Consider the following 13,658-nt stretch of genomic DNA (forward strand, 5'->3'; position numbering starts at 1 on the left):
AAGGGCAACATTTGGATTACGACAAAAATCAAGGAGATGTTGAAAACGAGAACAATCAAGAGCCTATGGACGAAAAGGAAGTTCCAGAGGATATAAATGACAAAGAAGACCCAGACGACGTCGTGAACACCCTTTTGGGTGAGATTGTTGAAGCTGTCTGCGACGAAGACTCATCGGAGGCTATGGCCAGCGGAGACGCAGATACAGTTACAGTTCCGGAACAGATGATAGAGACACCGGCCGAGGACAAAGAGAGGGACGGAAATGGACTGGCCAGGATAACTGAATTGGAAGCACCGAAACCAGCGGACCCCACACCTCCACGTGGACGCGCAAGGCGAATAGTGGCCACCACGTGGAAGGGTGTGAGGCGGGTCTCACGCCTGATGCTGTGCGGATGCTTCCGAGGAGAGTGAAGCCGCAGTCCACCCCTCCCTCCTCCTCGGACCGAAGAACACCAGACAAGACGGCGGCGACATGGGGGATTGATACGTGACAGAGCACTTTACGGTGTACGGCGGTAAGTCACCCAGTACGTTTTCCGGTCACCCGCGGAAAGACGAGGTCGTGGTCGATGGCGTAGCGAGCTCGCGGTTGCCGACACGCGAGACCATCTGTGGCTGCTCGGCGATGGCCCAGCAGCGTAGGTCGTGAGAGGAGCGACGGACGGACGACGACGACGACGATGACGACATACGACGGCTAGCTAGACCAGCGTGGGCAACGATACCGCCCCGACGGTACTTCGACGACAGCTGCAGCTTGCACGAAGGCGACTCGTGACGGCGGCGGCGGAGATCTCAGAGCACGATGGGTGAGCGATAGAGCTAAGGTAAGCTATGGGAACACGGACGTCGCTGCATCGCCTGACCCGCAGAAACTGATCATGTTTCAGGGTCCGGCGGTGCGCGACTCCACGGCGGAGGGGCCATCGGCGCAGCAGACACTGTGCCGACGGGACCCCAGGACGAAAATCACGGAGAGGATCAGGACCGCGCTGCGTTGCGGTGCGGTCCGCAGATTCTCTCCCCTTTTCGGCCTGCGGTCATCCCGTCGGCCGAGTCTCGGGACTCCAGGACGAAAATGACGGAGTGGATCAGGACCATGGTGCGTTGTGGCGTGGTCCGACGATTCTTTCCCCTTTTCGTCCAGTGGTGGTCCCGCCGGCCGAGTCGGAAAGCCAGAACGAAAATCACGGAGGGTTTCAGGACCGCGCTGCGTTGCGGTGCGGTCTGCCGATTCTCTCCCCTTTTCGTCCAGTGGTAATTCCGCCGGCCTGGCCGCGCCTCCGGTCGCCGCTGATTCCACAGCCCCAAATAGCTGTCTTCGCTCGCTCAGTGCTTTGGTGTCTCCGTCGTCGCCGTCACAACAGTCGTCTTCAGCATCTGCGCATCGTCGACGCGCATGACATCGCGCACTAGCCGCTCGCCGTCAATCGTCGTCCAATGTCGCTCCCGCGGCCTTCGCAGTCGGGTCCAACCAGCCGTCACGATGGTCGTCACCCGCGAGCAAACGCGCCAGCGATCATACTCGTCCGCCTCAAGGACCGGCCGTGAAAACGTATGGAGGTGACCAGTGGCCTTTGCATCTGCACGCACCTCGCCATCACGTATCAATCTCTCCGCTTTTGTGTCTTGTCTGGTGTTTTTTTTTTTTTTTTATATTAATATTTTTTTTCATGTTCAAATTTGTTAAATTTTCTGACCATTTTGCGTCAAACCTTATCTTTCGGCTCAAAAAACATAAATTTTTTTTGTATATATATAACCATTAATTCAGACCATTTTGCGTCAAACTACTTATTCTTTGGTTCACCAGAAATAAATTTTTTTTTTATATATTATGTCATCATTAAATTAGACAATTTCGTTTAAAACTTCTTTCGGCTCAAAAAAAAAATAAAAATTATGTGGTTAAAATATTGTTTCTTTTTTTCGTATTAATAGTGTATTTTTATTTTTATTTATTTCAACAGAATAATAGATAGAATAATATTAATATAAAATCGATAACACTAAATTTGAAATTCTACAACTATTAGCTAACTTTTGCTCCTTAAAAATAAATAGGTGCACTTATTAAGATTATACATGTACGTTGCATTGAAATTTCATAAAATTATTTATTGCTGTCTAAGATAACTCAAACACACATATGTATATAAGTTATTACTTATGAGTTATGACAATAAGTATTGCAAACAATTTTGGAATTTAAAAATATTATTCGTGGGTACATTTAACGTATTTTATTATATTTTAATATTTTATACACACGATAACGTTTTTAAATGCAATGTTTTCGACAAAAATTAATTCAACTTACTGTACTACTACCTAATACTTTTTGAGATACCCTTACACTAGCTGACTACTGAGATGTTGAGACGCTGGTCGCTGACTTAAATAATTACTATTCGGCATTCTCCCTATACACGGGTAGGTATGAAAAGATTGAACTGGCATTTATTTATTAATAATATTTTGTTTACTTCCATCAACTTAATTGTTATGTAAGTTTTTGATAATTTAAATACACTGTTGGCATTTAGTAAGTACTCGAAACTATAATGATTCATTTATACAATTTACTTTACTTCAGACGACCGTCCAATTCGTAGGCCCATTTTCACTAAGTCTGATAATGACAATAATTGACAATAGTCGTTTACGCAGTACCAAAGACAAAAAAAAAACAACAAAAATTTACTCGTATATAAATTGAAACATCAGTGTGATTAAATCATTTACCGGAAGCCCGAAGGACTTTCAATCACTCTGCGCGTACGGCAAGCTGGATCTGCTAGACGGGCCGATGCTTCGGAGCTCCACTGAAATTTATTGAAATGAAATTAAAAAAAAAAAATTACAAGATATAAGCATAATGTGTCAACACATTGTCGTTTACAAATCTTGTACCGGAAGTAATTCGGGCTTCCATTTTCCACGCATCAATAATGTATAGGTACATATTATATTCCACTTGCGACTTTACCAAGTGCATAATATATTGTGATTTGTGGTAGTGTGGTTACATGTAGAACCACGTATAGGTACGTGAGACCTATTAAACATATGTACAGGGCGTCCAGTAAAGAGCAAAGCAAACGTTAACCAAATATTTGAAAATTTACAATTTGAAAGAAAAGTTTAAATGAAAGTTATATATTTGTTTAAAGTTTGGCCATCTCTTTATTGAGCGTTCTGTACAAATATATATTATTATATAAACTTAAAAATGTAAGTCTTGGCTAAATCGTGCTCTGGACCACATAGGTACCAAGTGCAGGATACTGAATAAACTATACGACCTGACAAATAGTGGTGCGTTTACTTGAAGAACCACGTACACAATTTAACCTACAAAAGATATATGTCCAGTAAAAAGCAAACACTAACAAAATATTTCAAATTAAAAACTTAAAGTCGTTATTTTTAAATTATAAGTATTTCTGTATATTTGTTTAGCGTTTGATAATTTTTTTATTGGGCGTCCTGTACATATATATTTACATAAAAAAGAGAGTCACAAACTCCTAGAAAAACTGAGCACAGGACAGGGTACTAAAAAACTATACGACCTAACCAATAGTGCATATAGTGCGTTGACTTGAAGAACTGTGTACATAGGTAATAGTTGAACGATGAACCTGCGGAAAATATAAACAGGGAATCCAGTAAAGAGTAAACATTAACCTAATATTTATATAGATTAGTTTATTTATTAATCTATTAATATAAATAATTTAGTTTATGCATAAAGATATAAATTTCTTCAGATTTTTCATCTTTACCCATTTTGAGGACTTCCCGCGTCCTCGCTCGGATACCTTATTCGCGTTCCCCGCTAAATTTACAGGCCGCGCGCGGCCGTACTTTGTTCCCGGCGGGCCCGCCGCGGCAGAGATAACGTGAAAACCTAGTGCCGCCGTCGCGCGTGTTTATCGATAATTTTTTAGAAAAGTCGAGTTTTACTATATATACAGGCATAAATACATGCGTCGAAAAGTTCAATTTTTTTATTGATATATTTACATGTTTTTTTTTTTGATTCAATAAACTGCGTTATTATTATATTATCGTATTTGACTGCCTTTTGTCCTTTTGCCTACTCGGTCCGTAAATGTATAAATATTAATTATATAATAAAATATCCTAGCTCGAGTCGAGTCGACTATACTATAGGTATGTTTAATCATGAGCATAAAATCAAATTAATAACTAACCTATACATGTATACTATATGACTTAATGAGGATCTATTTATTTATTAATATATATTATATAGCAACTGTAGCAGTATTTGTATGCTACATTAAATTATGAATTACCAAAATAAGAAAGTGGCTATTTGATTACCTCAACCAGTTAACTCACCTGGCAACTGTAATATTATATTGATAACTATGTATTTATTAGTTCATATATCATAGGTATATACAAAATGTTTTTTTGGGTTGTGTAGTATATCGTTTGCATTGTGTGTAGTTATATACTACGTCGAACGTCATTCGAGGTGACTGACCTGATAGACACCCAAAAAAATCCGTTGGCTATATGATTTGCACGGACGACCGAAATTTTTTAAATTTTTTTTCACGTAATTTGTTACTTATTTTTGCTTTTTTGGTGACAGTAATGTACGTTGTCCGCGATCCGACGCAGTCGGATTGCATACCTGATGACGTGACCCGGCCGTCGCAAATTGTCCGCTATCCGACGAAGTCGGATAGCCTACCCTTATTACTACGGCGAAAGTCATTCGAGGTGACTAACCTGCTAGACACCCAAAAAAAATACTGCGGCTATATATCATTTGCATGGACGCCCAAATTTTTTTAAATTTTTTTCCACGTTATGTCGCGTTTTCGACGGCAGTAAAGAACGTTGTCAGCGATCCGACGCAGTTGGATTGCATACCTGATGCCGTAACCCGGCCGTCCCACATTATCCACTATCCGACGAAGTAAGATTGCCTAACCGGATAACTGAGATGACTGACATGCAGCTTCAGACATCGCTTAAAACTCTTCGCCAACTCAGTAGACAACCACTGGATTCCACTGAAGTAGAATGTTACATACAATATTTTAATGATATAATTATTTAAGTACTCAAAAGTATATTAAAAAACTATTTCATCATCGTTGACACTTGACTTTATATAGGTATGATTACAGACTTGCAATAGAAATATGAATAACAATAATTATGCGTGTTTAAAACCACATTGGCGCATATAATATAATAGGTAATACCTTTATAGTACACACGCGAGTTAAGAATTTTATACTAAACAGACATATTACACGATTTTATATACCTTTTATATACCAATATTATATTGGTAACGAATATAGTATATTATTACTTTTTTTTTTTTTTATTGAACTTAAGCCCGGCAACTATGGCCATTAGCTGAGGTAGGGGTAAGGTTGGTACGGTAGGTTGATTTTACGATTGTTTTAACGGTTGTTACGGTAGGTAGCAAACACGTGTATGTGTATTATTACTTATATAGTGGGTTGGTAACAAAATTAAAAAAATATGAAAATAAAACAAATAGTGAAAATATTGCTTCTCCAGTGGCAATGATGACATTTCTGAGGGTGGACTTCACGAATATAGGAATATGTATAATAATATATGTACCATACAGGATGTAAAAGAAAGATCAGACAATATTATATAATATAAAAGAACAGGCCTGAATTATGTACCAATTTTCTGACGACACAATTGATCTTTTTTCAAATTTTTCCGAGTGATCTCCCACACAGCATTCGGGAAATGATAATATTTTGTGAATATTTTGGAGTGCTTGAATAATGAATATTTGACTAACAACAAAATATTGGACTATATGATTGCACAAAAATGTTGACTTAATATTTTTATAATGTTTTTTGAAAAAATATGATTAAAATGTTTTGTTAATGTTTTTTACAAAATATTTTTCAAATGTAAACTTCTTGGCCAAAAAAAATAAATAAAATATTTCCTTATTATTTACGCAACTTTTTCAAATATTTTGATGACAATATTGTTTTTCTGAAAATATTATAATGTTGTGTGGGCTATTATTATCAATTTTATTGTTACTTAAGAAAATTCTAATCCTATTGTTTAAGAAGCCACGATTTTGTTCGTAATTTCAGTAACTGAACTGTAATCCGTTTTTATGTTTGAAATATTCCTTTAATGTCTGTTGTTTGCGAGTAATGTACATGCACAGATTATATAATCGTTTACGCACTATGTCGTAAATAAAGACTGGCTGAAATTATAAGCTACTGCAGATTAATATATATTTTGTTACATAGGTACATAGCATTAATATTAAATTCATGAGAGTTTTATGGTTATACCATGACTAGCTGAATTATAATATTATACATTGCGTTGTCGAAAACATTTAGTTTTATCTTTTATATTACTATAAAATGCACTGTTTTTATGACTCTATCTATTATCGAGATACGCCGATATATTTTATACATAGCACCGCATTTTAGGCTTCTTAATTTTTTCCCGGGTGAAGTCCGGTGATACAGCCAGTAATATATAAAATAACTTGTCCTGACTGATTGACTGTTTCATCATCACCTAGCCGGAACCACTGAAGCTATGAGTATACAATTTGATCAGTAATTTTGTTTTATGATATAAAGCTCCACTAAGAAAAGATTTTTCAAAATTTGCATTTTAAAGAGGTTCCCAAACAAAAATTTTAAGATTTATAGTGAAAATTGAAACTTTTTTTGTTTATAAACAGTCGCCATTAGTTGCAGATTATAATAGTAATTAGTAGGTTATAAATTATAATAGAATAAATAGGTATTTTTTTTTCTTTTTGTACATAAATGGTTGCTATTGGTTACTTAAGCAGATCAGGTAAAAGCATCATGCATGAAATCGTCGCGTTTACATGACCTCGATTAAAGAAACTTTATAATTTAAAACCAAAAGTATTTTTGTAGCTTATATATACTTCAAAACTACTCAATTAGTTTTGACGAAAATTTCAAAGATTGTTTTTAGAGATATTCGAAAATATTGTAGACAAAATAGTTAAAAACGAAGTTAAACACAATATACCAATTATTATTGATAAATACAATCCGTGACTAACGGACAACGGTTGCCCATCTAGGTCGAATTATTTCACAAAGTCATGTACATTGGCGTTTGTCATTAACTGAGGTACACTAAAACTGGGACACACTCAAACCAAAGTTCACCTTTATAGCGTATATAGTATATACTATATTGAATTTGCCGCAAAAAAAACAAAAAAAACAACTGTACACGGGTGAAGCTAGTATTATTATATAATAATGGGTTTATAGGTAACAATAAGACATAATTATTATAATAATTTAGTAAAAATAATTCATAATATTAGTATAATAAAACTTAAGGTAACAATGTAACATTTTAACAACAATAAAACTATCATATCTATTTCAGATCGAAAAATATAAAAAAAAAGGGAGAATGTATATCTTACCTACCTACCTTTTAAAATATCTAATAAAAATATGGTAATGCTTACGATTCCGAACCATTGCCATGTTTATACTTATTGTACCTATGGCAAATATTCTGTTCACTATTGTATTATTATTGTATTATACTACCATTCTATTATTCATTGCCACACAGCAAGACGATAGTATTAAAATATTTATATCATTAATAATTAAAATATTGGATTTCTTTGAATTGTAGGTAATAAAACGTATAAATTCAATTTATAAAAATAGGTCCGTAAATTCTGTTTATATTTTTATTATTTTTATTTTTATTTATTCTTCAAGAATGCCCCACTGAACATGTTTATGATTTTATAAATCGATCGGTGATAATTATTTAATGACTATAGGTAACATTATAGGGTGACAATTTTTATATAAAAAAAACAAACAAACATTTTTAGGTAAACTTTAAAAAAAAATCCCCATTTTTTTAGTAATGTTTTTATATTTTACATTATGGCGTAAACACCAAGCATTTGCATATCATTAGATACATTGTTTTGGTTTCCTATTCCCAAAACCGTCAAACGAGTAAATATCGACTATTACAGTCAACATAATTTTGGTTTATGTATTTTCTTTGTATAGTACAATTTCGTTATCTGAAAGTTTGGGAAATTGAATGATTTGTTAACCACTGGATGATTTTGTTTTATACAGATTCAAAATGGAGTACCAACTAAAGCAACAATTCAGAACTCTAATGCAATTAGGAACTTTCTTCAGGACCTTGCTACAGATATAAGTCCTACTAGTATACTTACATTTTTTTGCTAGCCATATAGAGTGAAAAATTGGGCCATGACTTGGTACGTTTTTCAATTTTTGAATTACCATTTTATCACTATATAAAAACATCAATAAAATAGATAATGTTTAGGTACTTACAGATGAAGAAGAGCTTCTTTTATTTAGGGCTGTGAAATGAATTTGTAAATACTGTAAATTTGTAATATTTTGTATACTTTATAATTTGTATACATTTTATGTTTTTATGTATTTACACTATACAGTTTTGTAAAGTATTTGAGTAACAATATTCAGTAATTTATTAAAAAAATTAAAAATATGTACCAACCTTTATGAGATTTATATTTAGAGAATAAAAATGTATATAGTATTGGTTATTTGTTTGTATACCTACAGTAGGTGATTTACATAAAATAAAAGTTAAGCTGATATATCAAATTACCTAATTTGTAGTTGTCATAATGCATTATATGTTTCAATAGATTTTCATCTTGTTACATTATTGTCAATATTGTACCTAAAAATAATAATTAGGTACATTAAAGTTCTATATACAAATACAGAATACAAAAAAAACAACATGTCAACATAACAATATTAGGTTACCTACCACGGTCTAAAGTAGAAATAACTTAATACGTAATAATGTACAAATTCAAATCATTAATTATTGTATTCAGAATTCTGATTTAAAAATCAACTTTTAAACTTGAAGGTTTGAAATATAAAATTTAAAATATTTACCTTTTGGCCTCGAACCAACATCCTAGTCCATGCTTTTAGCTTTTATAATTAAAATTAAAAACAAAATCTCAAATGATTCTCCGAAATATTAATTGGTAACCTTCTAAAAATAGAACCGTGGTAACACTTAATAATTTGTTATCATAATTATTAATATCCCGAATCATGATTATTGATAAAGCAAACTTTCATAATAATATGTTGTTCTAATTTTTTACGATATTGGAAATATTCTAGACAATAATTACTTGAATAGTCGTTAAACTGACAATTTTCGCAAAACCTACATAAAATTCCAGATTATCGATGAACTTTGCATTTTTAACCACTTATCGATCTCTTACGTGTGATTGAAATCATCCGTAAACAGACGGCCACATTTATATAGTTAGGTACATCGTAAATCCATGTAGTATACACAAGCGTGCGCAGACTTTGTCCGCAGAGGGGGGGGGGGGCCTTAAAAATGTTTGAACCAAAGATTCTTGTACTAATGACTACCGTAAAAAGGGGTGACTTCGGACATATGGGGTGAATTCGGACAACACTATGTTTTTTTGTCATCTTATAATTTTAGAATACACGTTTAATAAAAGTTGAAAACTGATACTCCACGTTAATATCTATTATAATCTCCATAGAAAATAATATTTATTGATGACATAATGGTGTCACAGTACATGTTATGGAGGTAAATACAAAACATTATATTTTTGTATTTTTAAATTACATAACTACATCGACTACTGTAGCACAACAACTAATAGAAATATTTGATTGTGGTTTTCGGTAACCTATATTCGTTAACTTGTCTGTGTTAATTGGTATAATATGTGCAAATTATTAAGTTACTCGATATACTTCGGACAACACATTAACTATGCCCAGATCATAAGTCAACAATATAGGAGGTCGTGCGTATAAAAGAATTATAATCCTAATGATATTTAAAATGTCGTTAATGGTGTTAGTTATAAAAAAATGTCTACGTCGTGTCTACATATTACATATTACTACATACTACACAAACTTGTGTTATAGTGTGTGTTGTGCCAAGTAACCTTGGTTAGACCGTCTTCGCTTGGATTGTATTTGATTAATTTTAGTTTATTTTTTTAAATGTCAATAAAAATCATTTGTTAGGTAAAAAAGCTTAAAAATCTAATAGAAGGTTCCTCATAAGTTGATCATGTCAATTCATTGGCCACCCAATTATTATAAAACTCCAAGAACATCGACGTCTTAAACATCCTAAACTTAGTTTATGATTTTAGATTAAGGCAGGAGCCACTTTATTGGAAGTGACTCCAACGTCTCCATCAAAGTGTAAAGTATATATAATTTATATCTAGTATGTAAAATATATATAATTGTTATTTGTTAAACATATTTATAAAGATCTTTGGGTCGTTTAAATAATAAAGCCCCGGAGCATTTAAAAAAAAATCTCGGAATGCAACCATTGACTCTTATTTAAACTTGGCAACACCACGTCCATTAGAAAAAAATCAGATTAAAGAAAAAAATACCAACACTGTCTAGTGAGAGTGTTGGAACCCACTCCGAGTTAACCATCGAAAACAAACGTTTTCTGTAAGTAGCTATTATAAAAATAAATCTGGATTTGCGACATTAATTATACATTGCTGTTACAACATCGCACTTAGGACCATCACTGCAGCCTACTGGATCGAAAGAAACAGCACAATTCACCGTGATAATATGATGCAGCCTAGTGCCTACAAATTACAATAGCAGCCAAAATCCATAGGTTTGATCGCAAACACGAGGCGAGGCTAAATCACCATTGAAATACATTGGCTATCCAATTATTAATTAAATCCAAGAACATCAGACGTCTTAAGCGTCTGAAACCATACGACTTAGTTTTAGATTTTAGATTGAAGCATAATTGTTGTAAAATGCATAATTGTTAAACATGTTTATAAAACCTTTGCGTTAAAGCCCCAGAGCATTAAAAACAAAAATCCAGCCTATCTTTTCGCTTCATCTGCAACTAATACCTATTGTTGATAAATTCCCAAATATGTTAATTTGACACGAATCCGTTTGTTGACAAGGGTTATATTTTGTTGTTGTTAAGTTTTGAGATATTTTACCCGATTTGGAACAATTCAAATTTTAGGCTATCATTTTGAATACTTTGATATAATTTCCATTTATTATGAGGGCACCTTTGCACACGATTTTTACACATGATAATTATTTGTATAGAGTTTAATCGATAATATTATCAATTTTTTTTTTTTTTATTATAAAAATAAACCTCGGCATCAAGGCCATCGGGAGATATTATATTACTATCAATATTTATATTAACTTTGTTTTGATGATTTATCTCATTTATAATCATTTATCTTTACAAACTTATAATATGTATATTTAAAACTTAGTACAGGCACTGCAGTAGCCTAAAGTGTACATAAAATAGTATGTAATTTCTGTTTCTCCAGCTATTACTGACTGGTTAAATGGTATCATAGTCATTATACGTAACAACATTCTACTGTCAAGTTCGAATGCAATAAAGGGTAAATTAGCTTTTGAACGTGGACAAGAAGCAACCGGGCGTAGCACGATTGCACACATTTTACCTGAAAAAAAAAAAACAAAACAATTGCGCACTTCTTACCTTTTTATATTTGAGAAAACACAACACGATTTAGCACCGTATAGCCAAGTGCTCACAATGCTGTTAGACATTTTTTCCCAGACTGCAAAATTATGACTCACACATTTAATTTAGGCTAATCTTGGTTCGGGAAAATTCAAAGTGGCAATAATTCATTAAAAAACTATAAGTCAAAATCTGAACTAGGTATTGAAACAATTTTTTGCACTTGGATTTTTACCCTCAGAAGATGTAGAAGATGGTTTTGCTTATTTGATTGAAAATAGCCCTGCTGATTATAATAATATGCTAAACAATTACATATCATGTGACGCCGCTTTTCCACCAGCAACGTAAATATAGATGGTTTACTCCGTCGCCTTATATATATTAACAGCGTATTGGCTACAGGGGGGGGGGGGAGAGGGGTCATGACTAAAATAAATCGCAACATGCTTATATTATATAATATAATATTATGGACAGCTGGGATGAACGCCGGACGTGCAGTGGCTGGAACGCGGTCGACGAAATGTGGACCATCTCCCGGCGTGACTGACGACAATACGCACCGACAAGTGGATATTGTACGAGCAGAGATCTACGGACGAGGCCGTGACAACCGGACGACTTGACGGCGGAAATAATATATTATAGCGACACTATTTTACCGATCGGTGCCGTGCGCGCACACGACGAGATGGCGGAGTGTAATATATATATATATAACGGTGCTGTCGGCGAACGGTGCCGGACGTAATGACGAAGCGTCGGAGTGTGTATAACGGATATATATATATTATGTATCGATGGATGTAATGTACGTAATTGAAGGGGTCAATGGATAAAGGTTTTAACTGTTAACTAACATTTTTGAAATTGTTCAAGTTAACATACACTACCACTTTTATCCACTACAACGAATGATCAATTCTTCTTATAACACGTAGGTAACCATAACTATTATTGGTGGTGACCACTAAATAAAACCTTATAAAATTGTTATAAAATGTTTATAACATTACAACACCTTTATTCGTGCAATAAAATGCATTTTTGGAAAAATGTCAGTTAACACCTTTTATTTACAGGATTACAACTCTGCGGATGTTATGACACGCACGTCGAATACGCACTGATAATAATATATTATTCTAATTTCTAACGACGGTCTCGTGAAGGTGCAGGGCGCGTTGACGAGGCATATATTATTATATCGACGAAAATAATTATGGGAGCCTTTCCAACGGCCGCTAACTGGACGCACGCTGAACAATCACACCGTAACGTATTGCAGTCCACTCAATCAAATTTAATTGTAGAGATACGATTCGAATGACAGTTTTGCTACATTATTGAACTTCCGTTAACAACACGTTTTCGTTAGTGATTTCTAATTATATATATATTTATATTAAAATAATTGTAATTTACCTGAATAATTTCCGATACCCCTGATTAGATACATTGAGCTGTGTGTGTTTCTTAGAATATATTATGTTACCTCTAAAATCACCTAACCAGACATCGTAACACTGTTAACTAAAAGCATTTAGGCTATGAAAACCAAGATTTTATTAATTCATTTTTATATATAAAGTACAAAATTACTAGACTACTTTTAGTGTTACCTAGTCAGTGGCATAGGTAGCTAGAATTTTTGTAAGGTGGGGAAGAGGGTGTAAATATAAACGTCATATTAAACATTATACATAATACGTACAAACTATAGCTCACCATAATTATCATAGACATACAAATGTCATATATTATTTATAATTTATATGTATAATATGATAATAATAAATGTAAAACTAATAAATGTTATTAGGGCATAAGAAAAACTTTCCAAGCCGTTACCTATGCCTCTGTGGTCATAAATGCAACGTTCATGTTCGTTCCCGTATGATAAGTAGTAAGCACAAATAGCCTATCCATTTTTTAATATCTATGGCTATAAATGACTATAATCGTCTTAATTAAACCTGAGTATTG

General features: G+C 34.1%; 1 protein-coding gene across 1 annotated transcript in view; it reads left to right on the forward strand.

Annotated features, from left to right (window-relative positions):
* LOC132948779 (neuroglobin-like) overlaps positions 1–8,455 on the forward strand; it is a 35,980-nt gene extending 27,525 nt beyond the window's left edge. Inside the window, exon 4 of the mRNA XM_061019423.1 lies at positions 8,198–8,455. The gene's annotated coding sequence lies outside the window, so the exon portion shown is untranslated. The remainder of the gene's footprint in view (positions 1–8,197) is intronic.
* The last annotated feature ends 5,203 nt before the right edge of the window (positions 8,456–13,658 follow it).

This window comes from Metopolophium dirhodum, chromosome 7 (genome assembly GCF_019925205.1).
Source record: "Metopolophium dirhodum isolate CAU chromosome 7, ASM1992520v1, whole genome shotgun sequence".
In the NCBI taxonomy this organism is placed as follows: domain Eukaryota; kingdom Metazoa; phylum Arthropoda; class Insecta; order Hemiptera; family Aphididae; genus Metopolophium; species Metopolophium dirhodum.